This window comes from Pinus tabuliformis, chromosome 7, assembly GCF_031772625.1.
Source record: "Pinus tabuliformis cultivar Carrire ecotype Pingquan chromosome 7, CPIR1, whole genome shotgun sequence".
Taxonomy (NCBI): domain Eukaryota; kingdom Viridiplantae; phylum Streptophyta; class Pinopsida; order Pinales; family Pinaceae; genus Pinus; species Pinus tabuliformis.
Window position 1 is genome coordinate 253711419 of NC_142293.1, and position 21901 is coordinate 253733319.

At 34.5% G+C, this 21901-nt stretch overlaps 1 pseudogene; it reads left to right on the forward strand.

Annotated features, from left to right (window-relative positions):
- Nucleotides 1-2757: 2757 nt before the first annotated feature.
- LOC149246802 (geranylgeranyl pyrophosphate synthase 7, chloroplastic pseudogene) lies at nucleotides 2758-4071 on the forward strand (annotated as a pseudogene).
- The last annotated feature ends 17830 nt before the right edge of the window (nucleotides 4072-21901 follow it).

Sequence of the window (21901 nt, forward strand, 5' to 3'; positions counted from 1 at the left end):
TATTAATTAAAAAATAAAAAATATATGGTTTGAACATATATCCATTATGAGAAAAAAGACAATAAAAAATACAAAACAAATTTCTTAGTTACAATACCATGAGCTAATCTCATGGTATATTAGTATCACACATTAAAAAAGAAAAACTGATTTAGTAGTGAATATGATTTTTTATATATATTTTTATTTTAAGTTAATTTTATAACAAGTTTGTGTGTCTATTTTAAAATATGGTTCTCATAATTTTAATTTAATTAGATTTATCGTAAAAGTAGTTACAACCTTTCTACCTTTTTGGGAACTATTTTTTTAATGTAAATACTTTTAACTCATATATTATTTTTTTATAACAATAATAATGCACAAGGTAGCTCAATCAAAAATGGAAATGTTGTGAATTACTTTATAAACCATTACATTCAATGTTCAAAGTATCTAAACACTTTATCCCTAACTACTATTAAAAGTATTACATGAATATTAGATAATGTATTAAACACAACTATCTCACTACTACTAAAAAAATTCCATGAATATTATATAATGCTAAAGCCCTACCATCCACTTACTAATCACTAATAACTAAGTAAATCCAAGAAGCCCTAATTCAAGAAGCAAGTAAATTTATTTTAGTGAATATTAGTTGTTTGGTAACTTGATCTAGTCTAATATTGATAAATTAAATCATATCCAACATAGATCAATTTTAAACCTATATTTATGAGGCCCTAAGGGGGATAGAATTTCCCTTAGGTGGAAATCTCTTTTAAAGTGCAAGAATTGACAAACTATTTGCAATTTGAAAACTTTGCTCCCCTTTGTGCTTAATAGATCTAGGCTTAAGAAAAATATGTGTTGGTTCTTGTTTATGTGTGTATGTTGTTTCCAAATATTTTCTAAGGATAAAAATAATTCCTCGTCTTCTTGATTTTGACCAACGCAACAATAAAATGACTTAATAATAAGATTTTTATTTTTCTTTTTAGTTATTTTATATAATAAATATTTATTTGACATTCAAACATTTTGCTCAATATGCTTAATGAAATATTTTATTCATATTGTCCACATTAAAATGCTTTATGTTATGAGTATATTCTCTGTGTACATGTATTGAATTATGTCAACTCCATTTATATAAAGTTAGCATGGATAGTCAGAAATATATTACATATTTACTCATATTGGAAAAATTATCTCTCTCTCTCTCTCTCTCTCTCTCTCTATATATATATATTTTGGATATTCATCTCAATTGAAAGAAAAGAAGGAATAATACATCTTACTCATTCTGGAATAGTAAAAATACAACTTCTCTTACTTTATGCATGGAGTTGGAATTTATATAAAGTTAGCATGGATAGTTAAAAATGTATTACACATTTACTCATATTGGAAAAATTCTCTATGTCTCTCTTTGTCTCTCTATCTCTATATATATATTGGATATTCATCTCCATTGAAAGAAAAGAAGGAATAATACATCTTACTCATTCTCGAAAAGTAAACATACAGCTTCTCTTACTTTATGCATGGAATTGAAATTCTTTTATTATAAATTACTTATCTATATATAATAAGAAGCCAATGAATATTCCAAGTATGATAACTAATTCTCACGAGCTCAAGAGTGAAACTGGATGTTGGTCTATTCTGAAGACTAGAAAGTCGAAGATGAAAAGCACTTTCTCTTAAGCAATTGAATATTGCAAGTATGACAACTAATTCTCATGAGCTCCAGAGTAAAACTGGATGTCGGTCTATTCCTCTATTCCCAAGATTCCTTGGGACTAAAGAATAAGCCTCCCTTGGAATACTAAGCAAGTCGAAGACGAAAAGCACTTTCCCTTAAATGATCCGCCCCTTACTCGCATTCATTCTCATTTCCATAACATTTTCCCCACTACCAACCTCGACTTTTGAGTCATGAAAACTACCTCATAATGCTTCTTTCCCTTATTTTTTATCACCAAAATTAAATCTTAAATAATCTCAACTAAGGTTTCTTTCTTAAGGTCCAATAGACCATGTTCGTCTCAATAAACATCATCATCATCATCTTAACTACCTGGTAATGCTTCTTTCCCTTATTTTTTATCACCAAAATTAAATCTTAAATAATCTCAACTAAAGCTTCTTTCTTAAGATCCAATAAACTATATTAGTCTCAAAAGGCATCATCATCATCTTAAGATGAAAAGAATAATACAGATAACTTTATCGAGGAGATTAGAATTTTTTTATTATAAATTATTTATCTCTTTTGTTAAAAAAAAAATATTATTAAAAACACTCCATCGATTAGGTGCATTACGACTAACCCTAAAGGACGGGCAATACTTTCTCACTACGAATTTTTCGGCCACGTGTATTATTGTGATTTTACAATGTGCTCACGCTCTCTGCACATTTTGCACGGTCTCTCCAAACTTTTTCCCACACGTGTTTGTATTTTCAGTCACCGACCCAAAAGCATGGGCAACAATTTCTCACCCCGAAAATTCCTGGCGTATCGTTTCATGAAACCGCATCTATAGCCTTTGTCGTTTCTGATGGGTATTCTATTCCAGGCTCTCCTTAAATGAAAATCGGCGCGATCCGAATAAGGACACAACAAAGTTCTTCATGGTTTTCTAGACGGGGAACTGACATCCCATCTTAGAGTCCAGGAAGGTTTGAGTATTTTCACTGTAGCATTATGATCATTCTAGTCCCTAATATATATCATACACACTGAGCAAGATCTTGTTAGTAGTTGGAGTTACATAAAGTTCAAATTTCCTACTAACAACTTCTTTATTTTCATATGCTTTTATTTTTCTGTTACCATCAAAGTTGCATTTAGTTACCCGTTTTGAATCTCCAGTTTTCTCTCTAGGAGACAGCACTACTGAAGACTAGCACAAATATAACAACGTCATGGCTTACAGTGGTATGGCAGTTAGCTGCCATGGCCTCTATTTTTTGAATATTGTCTCTCAGGAACGTAATCTGAAGAGAGTTTCAACTCTTATTCATGGAGTTTCAACGTCACCGGGGACTCCTAATGGCAACCATCTGGTCCTCCGTGGCCCTTCAAAGAAAGAGTCGTCTTCGTATAGGCATTTGGTATCATCAGCTACATCCTCAAATACAGCCGTCCAGTTGGCTAATATGGCTGATCAAGCGGATAACGTCGTTGAATTTGATTTCAACAAATACATGCTTTCCAAGGCACTGGCAGTGAATGAGGCATTGAATAAGGCCATCCCACTGACTCATCACGAGAAAATACATGAATCCATGAGGTATTCTCTTCTTGCAGGGGGGAAACGTGTTCGCCCTGTTCTCTGCATTGCAACTTGTGAACTTCTTGGAGGGAGCGAGGAGCTGGCCATGCCAACTGCGTGTGCAATGGAGATGATCCACACAATGTCTTTGATTCATGATGACTTGCCTTGCATGGACAATGATGATTTGCGCAGAGGTAAACCTACAAACCATAAGGTCTTCGGGGAAGGCGCTGCTCTTCTTGCAGGAGATGCACTTCTTTCATTTGCCTTTGAGCACATTGCAGTGTCCACAAGCAAAACAGTGGGTAGTGATCGGATTTTGAGGGTGGTATCTGAATTGGGTAGAGCAATCGGTTCTCAAGGGATTGTGGGTGGCCAGAGTGTAGATCTTGCGAGCGAGCGGGATGCTTCTGTTGACCTTCACACTCTGGAGTGGATTCATATTCATAAGACTGGAGTGCTATTGGAGTGCTCGGCTGTCTGTGGGGCGATTATCGGTGGCGCTTCGGAGGATGAAATCGAGAGAATTCGAAGGTTTACCCGTTGCGTGGGGCTTCTATTCCAGGTTGTAGATGACATACTCGATGTCACAAAATCGTCAGAAGAAATTGGGAAGACGGCAGGAAAGGATTTGGTTAGTGATAAGGCCACTTATCCGAAGCTGATGGGTTTGGAGAAAGCAAAGGAGTTTACTGTTGAATTGTTGAAGAGAGGTAAGGAGGAGCTATCTTGTTTCGATCGAAGGAAGGCCGCACCTTTGTTGGGCCTTGCAGATTACATTGCACTTAGAGATAACTGAAAAAACCTGCTAAAACCATCCCTATGTGTGCTTTTGTGCTTTGATTTTATTTCAGTTGCACATTCCCAAATCGTATTTGCATCTTTGGATGTCCTGGAGTCATGGCTGCAATATGAAGAGACCTTTCCATGTTCTATCAGAGTTTGGTCAAAAAGTGTTATTATGTATCGCTGTTTACATCCTATAAAACTTACAAACCATATCATATTTATAACTATGCATTTTCTTGAAATAATTAATAAAGTGATTAATTCGTGACAGGAAACAATTGGACCACTTCCTTTCAATGTGTTTCGATAATACTTTTCTCTTCTTAACTATTTGGAAAAAACCGTATTTATATGTGTTTATTTTTAGGTAACTTTACATAATAATTTATATTCATTAATAATTTAATATTTTATATGTAGGAATTAAATTTTGAAATTAAATTTCCATGCGAAAAAAATTAATATTTTTACCAACTTATATTAAATTGATCAGCTATGATTAACATTATAGATATGAGATAATTATATATTTAAAGGTGACCATGGTGTAAGTCCTAAAATTATTTTTGCTTGGCTAAGAGCTCATCATCTTGGAACACTTAAAGAAATACGTTCACAACCCAAGACTCAGAGACATTTGGTAAGAGCCAAAACATGTCCCATTACATACCACTGCTAGATAATTCAAGTATTGTAGATTTCCATGTATAACAATTAGCATGAGCTCATAACACCTAGTGATAATCATCTAATGAATTTGTCACCTTATTTATCCTAGAATAATTAAAAATGAAAATAATTGTTCGTTAATCTATAACCATATTAAAATTAGAATTTTGGTGATTTCTATTTCTTTTTAACTTTTGAGAACTATGATTATTATTTTTTTAAAATTTTAGAAATTCAATTAACGCCATTTTTTTGGGTTTAATAAAATTAGTTTAACATTAATAGATATTAGCCATATCACCATTATCATTATCCATAAAATTTATATTTATTACAAAATATGTTATAAAAATTATATAAAACTTTAAATTTATCTTCTATGGGCGAGGATGTTTGTGCCGCTATGCGTCATAGGTTGAATACTTGACTTACCCTTGGGTTGTGCTTAGAGGTGGTGCAATTATCAAAATAAAAATAAAAATTTTAAATTCATTTAAATAATCTTTTATATCTATATATCCGCATCCGCCATGAGCAACAAACTTGTTGAAAACACCGTTACAGATTCCACACGTCATATATATATATATATATATACCTTGAGCACCAACGTTGTTGAAAACCTTTCTCTTTAAGCATGTTAGGGTTATTGAAATAAAAGATAGAGTTGTTGAAAACCTTTCCGTTTAAGTATATTAGGGTTATTGATATAAAAGGTAATAAGTTAAAGATTTATATTTAATGTGATTAGTGTGCTAAAAGCTACATGTCATTTTATGATTTATAGTATGAATAAATTAGCTTTTTGAATTAAAAATTACATATTAATAAAATAATTAGTTAACTTAAATTAATATATATTAAATTTTATTTTAAAAATGTTTTTTTATTTTAATATAACCTATTTTAAAATAAAAATATATTAAAATACAAATTAAAAATATTATATCTAATTATATGATAATTTATAACAGTTTTTTAAATAAAAATATATTAAAATACAAACTAAAAGTATTATATCTATTTATATAATAATTCAGAATGTAAATTAAGTTACAGGTTGGTTCATAATTTACTAATTTAAATTATAAAAATGTATTTATATAATTGTTATATATCATTTAGTTAATTTCTCAATTTCAAAGGTATTTAAAAACAATTAAATTTATTATTATTTTAAATAAATTATATAGTCTATTTGGGATAGCTTAATTGGCAACGGAGGTGGAAATGAAGTCTCACATGAAGTCTTGGCGTCAAATATTGTGCCACCCCAATAACCTCACTTTTCTCTAAATCTTTCCTACAAACTAAAGAGAAAACCGATTTCTTTCCCAAACAATCTCCAATATCTAAAAATATATTTAAAAAAAAACTTTCCCAAACAATCTACAATAAATCCCAAACAATCTCCAATATCTAAAAATATATTTAAAAAAAGACTTTCCCAAACAATCTCCAATATCTAAAAATATATTTTCAAAAAACCTTTCCCAACAATCTCGAATATCTAAAATATATTTTAAAAAACCTTTCCAAACAATCTCGAATATCTAAAAATATGTTTTCAGTAAAAGCTTTCCCAAACAATGTGCAATATCTAACTCTTCCCTCTCTGCTTTGAGAGGCGATGAAAGCTAGACAATTCCTTTCTCCGGAGAATTTCCAATATCCGAAAAAGGAAAATGGAAAACAATACTACATGAATGGTCTGCAATGAAATTGAATGATAATAAAAATATACATAGTTTACATATAATACTATAATACTAAAATTTTCTAAAAGGAAAAAAAATTATGTCAAACGCTTTATTTTTTAATAAATCAGGTTACCATTTCCAAAATTCTAATAAATAAAATGAATTTAAGAAATGATCTATATCGGATGCTATCAAGGAAATAAAAACAATTTGATGAAATCTAAAATTGAAGAACAAAATTACTATAAAACGAAATTTAATATAAGTCTTTCTCTTTTCTAGGACTATAGCATTTTTTTTTGGTTTTATAAGTCTTTCTCTTTTTGTTCGGACTACAACATTTTCTTCATTATCAAGTTCCATTGACTATGCATTATTTGGTTGTGTTTTTGCAATTTTAACTAAAATTTCCAAAAAATGCTTAATATTTCTAGTTTTAGGTGAATTTAGAAAGTAATTTTTGATTTTTCACTAAATGTTATTTCTAATTTTCGATTGGTCTTTGTTTGGACATAATTTACCTAGTGGAGAGCTTTTTATATTTAGGTTTTTTCAATGCCTAACAATTTATTTTAAAATTAAAATAAAAGTAATTTTGTGAATGGCCATTGGATTGGTTAGTTATCTCAAATTGTCACTCTTATGTTAGCCCTTTTCTCAATCATGCCAGAATTGATGCCATTGTTTTGTTAGTGCTTTGTTCAATGATGTGAAAATTGATGAGGATGCATCTTGTGTAAATAGGCTCAGGGGGGGGGGGGGGGGGCGGCGAGGGGAGGTGAGGGTGCGGGTCTGACCAAATGTTGAATTAATATTATTATGTGTAGGAGAGTTCGGTTCCTTTACATAGCATGTCATGTGATAATGATGAATGATGCGGTAATAGGTACAGTTTCGTTCTGTGGAATAGTATCTCTGGTAGAACCTCGATCTTTCAGATAGATGACGATGCGGTAATTGGTACGGTTTCATTGTGCGGAAGTGTATCTATGGGACAACCCAGGTCTTTCACATGGATGAGGATGCTAAATAAATTGTGTAACAAATGTGTGGAAGGATTTGTATTTTTAAATTATTGTTTAGGAATGTCTTTTGAAACTATAGAAGTAGATGTAAGGAGGTGGTTGTGCGAAGCTAGCCCCTGAGGTGCGTGCAAGGAAATATTATCTTAATTCTCTTTTTACTTGTGCAGGAATTCATGCAGTTACAAGTTTTTTTGCATATGTCTCACGGGGGTGGAGGTAGGGCTGAAAAAAGTCTAATTAATATTATTATGTTTGCTTGTGCGAGAGAGATGAGGTCCTTTACATAGTGATTATTGGGGTTGTTATGTCGAACGTTTACTATACAGAGGAAAAGGTATGTGCCGAAGATTCGAGGTATTTTGCATAGACAAGGGTGCTAAAAAATTGAGATTTCAATTCCTATGGAGAAAAAGTGTTGTGTAGTAAAATGAATGTGCAAAAGGCTTTGTATTTTCTAATTATTATTTAACAACATTTTTCGAAACTACAAATGTAGTTGTTTGAAGGTGGCTCCATGAATCTAGTTGTTTAGAGGTATTGTGTACATAGTTTCAAATTTCAATTAAGGGCATTATTGAGTGCAGAAGTAGTTGTGCAGACGAAGTTATGTGGAGGTTGTTGTGTGTCTCTCGATGTTATGCTAAAGTTTTGTTCAAACTTCACTAAGATAATAAATTCACAAATATCTTTTTTAATTGTTATTTAGGGACGTATTTTGCAACATATAATCATTAATTAATATGAGTTTCAAAGTTAGATGTTTGGAGGTTTCCTGTGCAAAGCTTTGAATGTCAATTAAGGGCATTATTGAGTGGACAAGTAGTTGTGTGTACAAAGTTGTGTGTATGTTATTTTGTGTGTGTGGATGTTACGGAAGCGTTTGGTACAAAGTTTTCTAAGATAATAAATATATAAATATCTTTTTTAAGTCTTATTTAGGGAAGTATTTCACAACTTATAATCATTAATTAATATCAATTTCGAATGTCAATGACTGAAGGTGTTATTGAGTGTGGAAGTAGTTGTGAAAATGATGTTGTTTTGAGATAGTTGTGTGTGTGCACAGGTTATCGGAGAACAAATGAATGTGCAAAATTTGTGTGGAATGAGCAAAGTGCAGAGGGGTCTTTTAATTGTGATGAATTTTGATATTAGTTTTAGTATTAATAGTTTATACAGGATGCAGAAGTGCATATAATGAAAGCTTGAAAGTATTTTAAACAAAATGGATAGTGATGTTTGGAGGTAGCGTGTGCGGAGAAAAACTGCTTGCTTCCCACGACATATGGGATCCACATTTATTAATATCAATTTCAAATGTCGACGATTGACAGAATGGGAATTGTCGAGTCTAGATGTGGTTTTGCATAGATGCACTTGCTTTGTTGTTTCACATATATGCATTGTTTTTTATGTTCAAAGTGTACATAAATCATGTTTCTAGATTTAATGTTTTCATGCTTATGTGGTTTGTTGAATGTGTGACCAGATGTGTAGTTGGTGAATTGAATGTTGAGATGACTTGTATCTATCTACAACTATATTTTCTATTGATCAGAGGATAGACATCAAGATGATGAAAAATCTGGATGGCGGTTTTAGCTTTGTAGCATGTTTCAGACACAAAATAGTCGTAGGTGGTGATTTCTAGGGAAACGAGACAACAATTTTTTGAAATAGCTAGTATAGTAAGGGGGAAAAGATTATTTACAGTGATAGACAAAACAATGGGCCATGTAGATTTTGGTGCTTGCAAATTTCATTTAATAACTTTTATTATTGTCTAAGCTTATGTTGCCTTACATAAAATGTCATCGATAAATCTGAGCTTGGACGGTAGTAACAGTGCAGGGATACAAAAGTTTTACAATACAACAAGCTTCTAAACCAATATTCTTGTTCTCTTTTGGAAATGACGTGAGTTTTTGGTTCATCAATATTTTCTCTATAATATTCTACAATGTTTTGTAACCTTTGCTTTTCTTTAAGATACTACAAGATTTGAGTGTGTTAGGTTATTCATAAATCAAAATTTGGTTCAGTTTTACAAAGTAGTGGGGAGTAGTTGTGAAGCCGATTCATTAAAGAAGGTAATTTTTCCAATTTTTGGTATTATTGATAGTTTTATTAGTTTTAAATTTTGATAATTAAATAATTTTTGCAATTTTAAAAAACAAAGAGTTTAAAATAAAATGTGTCTGTGCGAAATAAGGTTTGCAATGCATTGTAAATGTGTGTCAAATTTTATGAGAAATATTGTGTCGGTTATTCATAAATCAGATTTGGTTTGATTTTACAAAGTAGTGGGACTAGTTTTAAAGTTCATTTCTCATAGAGAGTAGTTGAATATAGCTTACAAATTTACTTGGGAAGTTATTTTTTTCCAGAATCTAATGATTTTTTTACAAAATAGTTGATCATAAAAGCGTTTGAATAATGTTTTTGATGGCTTAAATGGATTCAACACCATCAAAATCTCCCGGGACACAAAATAATGAATCCTAATAGTTGTAACTGATATTTCCGACAATTTATGTTGGATTTTGGCAAAAATCATGGTGGAGCTTCCACTATTTTCTGGGCAAGTTTGTGGCCTTTTTAGACTACTCTACATGTCCTTTGCACTTTACTATTTGTAGCTATTATTGACGGAATTGTCTACAGAGGATGTTATTCAATGGAGATAAAAAAAAATCTCTATGATATTCAGTGGGAAAATTTTGAAGAAATCAAATGTTGAGAGTGTTTGAATCACTTTTTTTTTTGTATTCTCAACCTTGAGAGATGTTACCCGAATCTTAAAAAAAAACAATTAGAGTGCGGCGTTATGGATAGCTTTTTGGGTCTTCAAATTTGACAACAAGAACAAAAGAAGTTTGGGCATGTTGCTAAAAAATATGGTGGTAAATCTCAATGGTGTAAAAAATTTCACTTGTAGATCAACATGATATATGCAATGTCCTAAACCATAATACTTGATCTACTTCTACCATAAACTTTGTGGAAGCTTAAACATATATGAGCATCATCAAGCATGAATAGTTATAACTGAGAATGAGAAGTAATCAACCATAACACAAAAGATATATCACTGAGGAAAGCACCAACCTAAAACCCCATCTCTGTATTATCATACAAGCGGAAATCTTGCTCAAGTTACAAAAATAATTAGCTCTCAAGCTATCCTGATCTCTCTGCACTCAAAACAATACTGCTCACAGACTCAATAGACATAGAATATACCTTCTTCAAGCCCTCAAAGCCTCATATTTCCTTGTGTAGTTTTGATTGGGGTCCAATGATATCACATGTGTGAATTTGCCTCATCACACTCACTGTAACCTCAGGTCCAACTGTGCAATCCATAAGGAATAATATTCCTTCTGCATGCAAGGAATATTCACCAAGGAATATCCTAGCAACTGATACTACATTGTCCCTCCATCTGATCTCAACTAGGTCTCTGACTGAACTGACATGCATGAGTTATCCATGAGTGAATACTCAGTTATCTAAATTATAATAGTTACATGCATGCAAGCATTAACTAACTGAACTCTCATTAATTTAACAAACAGTTAAATTAATATAACTGGACTTGACTAATTTGAACTAATTCAACTGATTACAACTCAATATTACAACTCATCCTTATCTCTTTAACTGAAGGTTAAGTTCCTCAATTAATGGAGAAACTATTGCATGTCCCCACATAGACTCAAGTTTGATTTTCCTTAACTAATTAACTCAAGATGAATGAATTAATTAATTTCCAAACTGTTGTTGATATCAAATTCGAATTTTACTTCCTATGTTTAGTCCAGGGACCAACTAAAATAAGAATCCATCCTGAACTGCCAAAAATAGAACTTCTATTTTCAGCACTTCCATTTTTCATTCCCTGTCGCCCAGTCCACCACTGGTACCCAAAATGTTATTTATAGTAGTGCTATTTTTAGCACTTCAATTTTTAGCATTCTTGTTGCACACTTTTCAATGCCCCCTCTCAACAAGAAAGGCTTCCTCTTGAACCCGATATTGTAAACTTTGGAACATTCTGCATGTAACACTTCTACCAAGTGTGGTTGCTTGAGCAACTCTTGGAACAAAAAAACTTCCCACTGACCTCTCTGTTGGACTAGATACATACTCTGATGTTGAAGCTCTACCTGCTGCTGACAAGTGCTCCCTCTCTGAACTCTGAGTTGCTGCAACACTCCATGCATCTCGCACTGTTGCAGGCTCCTAGCTCTACACAGTCCTGGGACTCCTGCACTGTAGCTCTCTCTGCCACTCTATCTGCATCTGTCTCTACCCAGTCAGTCAGTCCTACTACTCCTCATTGGGGCTCCCATAGCAAAGTTGAATCAAAGAGGTTAGGTACCTCAAGGATCCTACCCCTCCTCCTTTGGACGATCACTCCACATTGCCCCACCTCCTACCTAGAGGTATGGCTGCATGTGATCCCTCTACGTGTGAGAAACCTCAGGCAACAAACCTTGCCTTGTGTTTCTCAACACTACAATTAGCTACATGCTTTACCTTGTAAAGCCATCGGGATCTAACCACTGACTTGTCTGCAGGTCTAGGGACAACATCCCACACAGTGTTCCACATGATAGAATCATAATCTTCTACCATTGCATCAACCCAGACTGGTTACTACACTGCCTCTCGAAAAGAAGAAGGTCCGGTCACTACACACTCCACAACAAGGGCCATGTCGCTAGTGTATCTCTCAAGAGATCTCCTCTGTCTGCGATGAGAGGATGGTTGCCCCACATTTTCTCTTACATCCTGCATGAATCTATCAGCTTCCCACGAGCGTTTTCATGTGTCTCTATAAGACTCTCCAGGAGCGGTGGTCTCCTCTACTGGATCCTCTGCATGTGGCTGATCCACATCATCAGGAGGCTCCTCCTCCTTTGGAACTAAAAGTCCCTCATTGCCATGCAACTTGAGCTCCATCTCAAGTGACAATCGCATGGCTCTCTGCTTGTCGAACTTCAAATCCCTATGCACTACGGTTCTCTCATTGGCAGGTAGAAACACACGATAATTGTGAGGTGTATCTGTGTACCCCACAAGTATCCCCAACTCAGCTGTTGGCTCTAGCTTCTTCCAAGCATCTCTGGTCACATGACATGAAACTCGTGATCCAAAGATGCGGAAGTGACTCACATCTGGTCACTTCCCCGAAAAAGCCTCCATAGTTGTCTTCATCCCCAAAACACGACGAGGACTTCTGTTCTGAAGGTACACTACTGTATTGGATGCCTAAGCCCACAGATGAAGTGGTATGCCTTGGTCATGCAACATCGCTTGAGCTACTGCCACAATAGATCTGTTCTTCCTTTCAGCCACCCCATTCTGTTGTGGGTTATGAGGTGCTATCAGTTCCTATTTAATCCCTTCTGCTACACAGAAGACTTTAAACTACTGCGAGATATACTCTCCACCATTGTCGCTAAGCAAGGCTTTTACTTTCTTCCTAGATTCTTTCTCTGTCGAGGCTTTAAACTCACAAAACCTCAAGAAGGTTTGATCCTTCTTTTGCATAAAGTAGATCCAACATCTACGAGAAAAACCATCAATGAAAATAACATAGTAGCTTTGCCTAGTGGTGGAGGCTATAGAGAATGGTCCACATACATCTGAGTGAACTCGCTCTAGGATTGCTCCAGCTCTACTATCCCGATCCTGAAAGGAAGCTTTCGCATACTTACCCAGGGTGCATCCTTTGCATGTATCTGTTTGCTCTAGTTTTCCCTTGCGTAAGCTGGTAGAAATTTGCTGCATGATCTTCAAGGCCTTGTGATGCAAGTGGCCCAGTATTCTATGCCACAACTCGCTAACATCTTGGCTTTGCACCACCTATGCTTTGGAACTCAGTGCAACACACTCATCTACCTCCAACTTGTAGAGCTTCTTTACTCGAATCGCTATTCACTTGGTCTGTCTAGCGCCGATCTGCCTCAGGAACACTTTCCCTTTACTAAAGACTAATCATAGCCTTTATCTTCTAGCATAGCAACAGACACAAGATTCTTTTTCAAAACTGGTACATATTTAACAATAGATAGGGTGAGAGGAGCTCCATGCTCCCTCTGAAACACAACTGTACCTTCACATGAGACGTAGTATTTTCCATCATCGCCCATCTCTATCTGCATCTGGAGATCCTTCTCCTCCAATGTACTGAACAGATTCTTGTCACTCGACATGTGGAAAGTAGCTTCACTGTCCAGGTACCAAACACATCCCATCATCGATGAAACCATGCATGCAATAAGCGAGAAATCCATCTCAACTTGTGAAGCTAGTGCATCACCATAAGACCCCTTTGAGGAACCCTTCTTGGATTTCTTCTGTCGATAATTCATAGCATAATGGCCCACTTCATGACAATGAAAGTATGGCACCTTCGACTTGTCAACCTTCTTCCTACCATGAGAATATTTGGATTCGAACGCCTTCAATTTCCCTTTCTTAGCTTTACTTGCTAAAGCTATATTTTCTTCATCATCTTGTTTCGATGGAGATCCATCCCTGGTGCTCCACCTTATCTCCTCCTGCATCAGATCCGACTGAAGTCGTTCCCAATCTAGCAGTTTCTCTCTTCCATTAACAGAGTCTTGGTAGCTATGCTAGCTCTTTGGAAGATTGAGGAGTGCTAGATTCACCATGTCGTCATCAGTAGTCACGACCCCTACACTTGCAAGCTCATCCCTGCAGGTGGTGAGCTTGTTCAGCAACATAGAGATTGTGTTGCCCTTTTCGCACTTGATCTTGTGAAGTTTTTCCTTCAGTGTCGGGTTCCTCTGATTGCTGCTATTCTGATAAAGATCTTTCAATTTTTTCCACATCAAAAACAGAATTTCCTTCCCACGAAGGGTCAAGACAATGTGATCCCAAACTCCCTCCAGGAGGATTCTCCTTGCTCTAGCCACACACTTTTCCCATTCCGCCAGTTGAGTAGCATCAGTGGGCGTTTGGACTTCTTGATCAATGAAGTCCTTGACACCATTATCTTCCAGTACTGCCTTCATGAGTTCCTTCCAGGCTATATAATTCGAACTGCCATCAAGGGCGTATTCAAGTCTTAAACCACTTAATGTCATCAGTGAAATAGATGTGATAAGAACTTAATTAAATATTTAGAAAGCAAACTTCATACTTCTCCTACTTATATATTGTTCTTCCCTGATCACTTTTGCTCTAATACCATGTAGAAATTTCACTTGTAGATCAACCTGATATATGAAATGTCCTAAACCATAATACTTGATCTACTTCTACCATAAGCTTTACGGAAACTTGAACAGATATGAACATCATCAAGCATGAACAGATATAACTGAGAATGAGAAGTAATCAACCATAACACAGAAGATATATCACTTGGGAAAGCACCAGCCTAAAACCCCAACTCTATATTATCATACAATAGGAAATCTTGTTCAAGTTACAAAAATAATTAGCTCTCAAGCTATCCTCATCTCTTTGCACTCAAAAAAATACTGCTCATAGACTCAATAGACATAGAATATATCTTCCTCAAGCCCTCCAAGCCTCATATTTCCTTGTGCAGTTTTGATTGGGGTCTAATGATATCACATGTGTGAATTGGCCTCATCACACTCACTGTAACCTCAAGTCCAACTGCGCAATCCATAAGGAATAATATTCCTTCTGCATGCAAGGAATATTCACCAAGGAATATCCTAGCAACTAATAGTACACTGTCCCTCCATCTGATCTCAACTAGGTCTCTGACTAAACTGACATGCCTGAGTTATCCATGAGTGAATACTTAGTTATTAGAATTACAATAGTTACATGCATGCAAGCATTAACTAACTGAGCTGTCATTAATTTAACAAACTGTTAAATTAATATAATTGGAATTGACTAAGTTAAACTAAGTCAACTGATTACAACTAAATATTACAACTCATCCTTATCTCTTTAATTGAATGTTAAATTCCTCAATTAATGGAGAAACTGTTGCATGTCCCCACATAGACTTCAAGTTAGATTTTCCTTAACTAATTAACTCAAGATGTATTAATTAATTAATTTCCAAATTGCTGTTGATATCAAATTTGAATTTTACTTCCTATATTCAGTCCAGGGACTAACTAAAATAAGAATCCATCCTAAACTGCTAAAAATAGAACTTCTATTTTTAGCAATTCCATTTTCCATTCCCTATTTCCCAATCCAGCACTGGTACCCAAACTACTATTTATATCAGTGCTATTATTAGCACTTCTATTTTTAGCATTTCTTGTTGCACACTTTTCAACAAATGGATTAATTGAGGGAAGGATTTATTTTTGGGTCTTTAAAATTCACTGGAAAAATAAAGTTAGGGCACAGTGATGACAATATATGGCGGTGAATTTTTGTAAGGTCACCTTTTTCAATTTTCATCATCTTGGGTGTCAATTAGATATATTAACAAAAAAACACAATGAAAAAAATCAATAAAAAAAATGGTTTGCAGTGTTTTTTTGTGATGTTGGCAAATTTGTTGATGGGGTTTTTGATGGTGTTGAATCCATTTCCACTATTACAAAAAATGATTAGGTTAAATGGTAATTTTTAGATGTGTAGATGAACTTACTGGTTTAATAGACAATTTCTATTATTGCATATTGAAACTTGAAAATTTCTTAGGGAATGTATATCAACGATCTTGAAGCAAGAGCACAGTGCATAGTAAATGCACAAGACGATTTTGAAATTTTGAATAATTTTCCTATTATTGTCCATAAAACTCGGTTTTGATATCTTTAATTTCTATTTACTGTAGTGCCCACTCTAGTTTCCTGACCCTATTACGACATTATCTTAGACACTCTATTCTTCGAGGACCTCAGATCGAGGATCTAGACCCATGACACTATTATTAGCGATTGAGATATTCATGGTTGTGATGTTATGAATGCTTTCCATTGATATTATGGTAGCATGAATGGTTAGGTATCTTATCTATCTGTATTCTGATGATTGCAATATTAAATAGTTAAGTTGGTCTCTATTTGAAATTATGACGAGGGTAGTAAAGAATATGTATGCGCTCTACTAAAAGCATAATGAGGCTAAATCTTATGGATAGGTATATTTCTACGATGTTACGATGTTGATAGCTTAATGAATATGTATGTCTCCATTGATGATTATTGATGATAGCCATGAGGGATGTGTCCCCTATGTTACCTACTTCCTAAATTAGTTTAGACTTACAATGGACAATGATGTGAATGACCAGGAATTGTTAATGATACTATTATGATAATTGACTAACATTGAGAAACCATGTTACTGATGATTATTGAGTATGGTAGGGAACCATTAGAAGCACTCGCATGTGACGAGTTGATGACACCTGGTTTGACGAAAATTCATATTATTTTATCTTTGAAAGTCTAAGTTGATCTTAGAATCTGCCATCTATGTTTAACTATATTATGATGATATATTAATGGTTGCAGGCACAGATTAGTTGCTTGACCGAATGACTCACATATGGGTGATGGGGTTGTACAAGTGGATGGAACTACATGGGAGGGGTGGGACAGAGTCCCTGATCTCACCCACTAGCACTCCCGTCGTGACTTGGGCTGGAAGGGTTGAAACACCTTCGCCTTGAAGATCACGATGCCATCAGGGCAGGTTCCAAAGTTGGTTCACTCATGAGGATTTTATCGGGGGGCGCGCATCAAGGTGGATTCCTTGATCCCTGACACCATTAGTCTCACTATAGCAGGCAACATAAGAGATGACAGTGGTCTATGATGTTGCACTATACTTTCCCCTCGTAATCAGTGGATGCTTGAAGGGCAAGTGGTGTGGCACCCTTGGAACTTCAGGGGAATTTCTTGAAGGGCACGACCAACTTGGCACCCTTGGCATCAAAAATAAACTATTAGGTGTGGCACCCTTGGAACTTCTAGGGAAGTTCTTGAAGGGCACAACCAAACTGGCACCCCTGACATCATAAATAAACTATTAGGTGTGGCACCCTTGGAACTTCTACGGAAGTTCTTGAAGGGCACAACCAAACTGGCACCCTTGACATCACAAATAAGCTATTAGGTGTGGCACCCTTGGAACTTCTAGGGAAGTTCTTGAAGGGCACAACCAAACTTGGCATCCTTGGAATCATTAAAAATAAATAATAATAAATAAATATATGCAAGGAATGAAAACTAGGTAAATTTACATCAAGGGTAAATGATGATTAGAAACCAATGTAATTAAATCAAAAATAAAACTTGGAATAAGGAGGATCATAGGAAGAATTAAAATAAAGTACCTTAAAAACTCTACCCTTCCCATTTTGGAAAATACTAGGAAGATTATGTGGTTTAATTAGGAAAAAGGGGAAAGACAAACATAATAGTAAGGATAAATATTAATCCTAAACTAATTTAAACCTAATTAAGAAAAGGGGAAGGTGAATTAAAATGAGAATAATAAATTAAATTTAGAGAAATGTAGAGAAGCTCCATGTGTCAACAACCAACATAAGAATATCCATCTAGGAGATAACCTGAGTTAAATTAGGGAGTAGATTGGGGATAAAATCTTGACTCATTAATTGACTTCAAGTAATGAACACAAATTAAGGAATAAAAGGGGGGAATAAAGAGACAACTAGGGAAAGAAATAGGAATCTTGTTGAGGTGAGGAAAATATTAGTTTGAAATAAAAATTTAAGTAAATAATTTTGGGAGACCCTTGATGTGAGAATGACACATGGGTGGGTGAATAATCAAGCTATTGAATTATAAAAAAATAATTAATTATGCATGACATGACAAGTGTCACCTATGAGGACTCCTATAAAAGAAGGGGCAAGCCATGGGAGAAAGGAATTTTGGGAACCCTATTGTTGGATGGATGAGATGTTGTCAGAGCAGTGATTACGAAGCTATAGTGAGTTTGGTGAGGTAGAGGATTTAGAGAGGGGACTCTTGAGCCAAGGTGTGCTCTCCTCTACTAGCTAGTGCTTGTCTCCATTGTACAACCCCATTGCAGCTCGGGGGTCCGTGGGGAAGAAGAGTACCCAAGGAGTAGGCTGGGAGGTTAACCGATGAGTCTTCGCATTCGGATCAAGTGCGTCATCATTCACTCACGGAGGTGACCAGCTACAAGGGAATAACAGCAACAGTAGAGCAAGCGGAGTCTCGACTTCTGGTGCACGGTATATATGTATTTCATTACTATTGATCTTAATTAAAGGTATGAAAATGTTCTGATATGTTTCCTGGAAGGAGTGGCAGAATGTGTGTGAAAAATAAATTTGAATCTCAATGTGTTTCTTTTTTGTTGTATTTGCTGTAAAAAAAAAAAAAAAAAGAAAAAAAAAATGTATATAGTCTCAGCCTCTTGTAATTTTCAGACTAAATATTTTAAATTGAAACCACCAAAGACGGATTACTCGACCTTATCTGAATCTGTAGTAATCTCAGATGCAAAAGTTGTAGTGGAAAGTGAAAATCCTGCAGAGAATGCTCGGGAAGAAGCTCTGCCTTTAAATAGCATTGGGATGTCCTCTGAAGTTTTTCCTTTGAAGCAATTGAAAAATGATCCAGATGGCTCTAATGATGAAATGGAACCATATACAAGGAGAAGTGAAATTTCAACAAAGTCTAATGGCTCATCAAAAGTCAATGAGAAATTTCAGAACAACATGTTAAGCATGAACTGTGAGAGTAGTCCCATCTTTCCAGACTTTAAAGAACCGTGCAATGTGACCTGTCGATATTTACAAAGGGAAGCCAAAGAACCAACAAAATCGTATGGAAAAGAGGTTGATATCCATCAGATTCATATCAATATGGGAGCAAGAAATGAATGTAAGAGTGACAGAGATGGAAATGCGAAAGAGAACGGTGCAGTGGACAGTGGAAAGTTTCCAGCGAAAATGTCTACTGTGAGAGTGATAGAAGAGAAACTTTGTGGGGCTATTGAGGACTGTGAAATAATAGGACTATATAACGGTTTAGCTAACATGTCGAATATTAAACAAGGATATGGGTTTATAGAGATGAAATGTGGATGTACAAGCTTGAACCAGATCTGTTGAGTTCTCAACTGCAGTTGGAATCGCCTTATTAATATTACAACTGACAATATCCAGAACTTTGATGCGAGACTTCAGGAATCGGCAAATTCCATATTTCGGTGTTGTCCCTAATAATCTGCGCAGTCTCTTCTAAGATGTTTTCTGTGGGATGAGATTCGAATAACTGTGCAAATCTCGTCCCACTTTCCACTTGTTTCACAAGTGGTATTGCATCAGCGGTATTGTTCAAAGATTTCTTTTCGCTTACAGATCCCCAGAATTCTAAATTTGCCAGAACTCTCCCTTGTTATATAATATAATAGCAATAATTTAATATTAATTAGCACGACCAAGATAACTATCACATTAAAGTGGTAAAAATCATACAAACCCTTTATTTTCTTTATAGAAATTTTTTTTATTATATTTGTATATTAAATTCTTCTTTCATATTTTTTCTATAAATATCAACTTAATAAACCTAATAATAATAATAATAACAATATCTTCCTAAATAATATGCATAAAGGTTATTCATAATATGCATGAGGGTCATTCACAATAAATGTCATCATTATTAATTTATTCATTCAACATTTATATATGATTATATTTTTGTCTTTATATCATGAAGGAAATTTATCATGGACATTTATGCTCCATTGGTATCAAAGATACTTTGAGATATTGAACTTGTCATTTCTACCATACTTGTCACTGTGATCACACAAAAATATTCTTTTCCATATTGTTATATACTATTTTCATTCGCTCTTGTTTAAAAATGCATAGTTTAATTGTTTATATTTTGGTTTCTTTCATGAGGATCTAGTGATGCAATTTTTGGCAAGATTGTGATTTTTGGTTACTTCAATGCATTTTTGAATACATAAATGGACTTATTACCTTGAAAAACCCTTTTGGGGTGCTCAATCTATACCTACTATAACTTGTAATTCCAACAAATTCCTATTGGATTTCAAGCAAAATTGATTGCAAAAGAGCAAAAAATTAGAAGAATTAGGCTTGACATTTAAAAAATTATGTTGCCAAGTTCTCTATGTAATTGTCGTGCATTGGAATTGTTGTATCACTCTGCAACGCATACACCAACATCATTCCACATTTGTACACTGGATGTGATTTCTATGTCATATGTTGCCATATCATATTGTTGTCCATTCATCACAACACATAGTTGCAACTCAACCTTGTGTTGCCATTTTTGTATCATTATATGAGCAATTTGAATATTTAGAAAAAAATGTTTATGCTTTGTTAAGAAAATTTAGGAACGACAAAACCATACAATTAAGTATGGAAGACCTCATTCACTTAACTACCAATAATTAAACTACAAAATTTAAAACTTCTTCTCCATAGGCCAATTTAGAAGGGACAATTTAGAGACATGCAAGTGGTAGATACTGAATACAAACATATCATTGATTGAGTAGGATCATGATAAGTTGAAGAGAAAATCAAAGCCAAGAATCATGAAAACTAGAGAAAAATAAAAGTGATCTAAAATAACTCATATTAGAGCTTTTATAAAAAAATAGAACTCAAGAATCACAACAAACTAAAGAAATATATAATTGATTTAAAGGAACACATATAAAAACTTTTATCTAGTGTTAATTCTCTACATACAACCACTCCACCACCAAGTTCTTCAAATGCATCTACTGTGACTAGATCAAAGTATTGATTGTAGTTCCTAACAAAATTCAAGATTTAGAACATGGTAAACAAAGGTGGATTACGTCATAGGTGAAATATCACCAATAATTAACAAAATTATTATTGACCATTACAAATATTGAAGCCCAAGCTTAAGGTTGGTAGTTCCTCCTATGAAAAGGCATAGGCATCCCCTATGAATTTGAGTTAATTCAAAATTATTGCTATCTTAATTGCATGATTGAATGAATAAAACTAGAGAGATTTCTCCTAAATTAGTCAATTTGTCATTTGAAGGAAGGTGGGTGTTACTAATTGTTGCTTTAATTAGTTGTGATTTTGATTATGATGATTTGTTGGAAAAGTTTATGTATGACGCTTCCTTCAACTATTAATTTTAATAATATCTATAATTTATGTTTTGTACATTTATACAAAAAGTGGATTGCAATGTTCCCTAGATATAGTCCTTCAGTTATAACGGAATTCGTATTATAGATACCTTGGGAAAATTTTAACCTGCCACCAGAAGGTTGGCAAGAGTTTCAGGAAGGGTTCCTAAGATAATGTGTCGCCGTTCCTCCTTTATGTTCTAAGGACTTCGGGACGAAGTCCATTGTTAAGAGGGGGTGTATGTAGTGCCCACTCTAGTTTCCTGACCCTAATACGACATTATCTTAGACA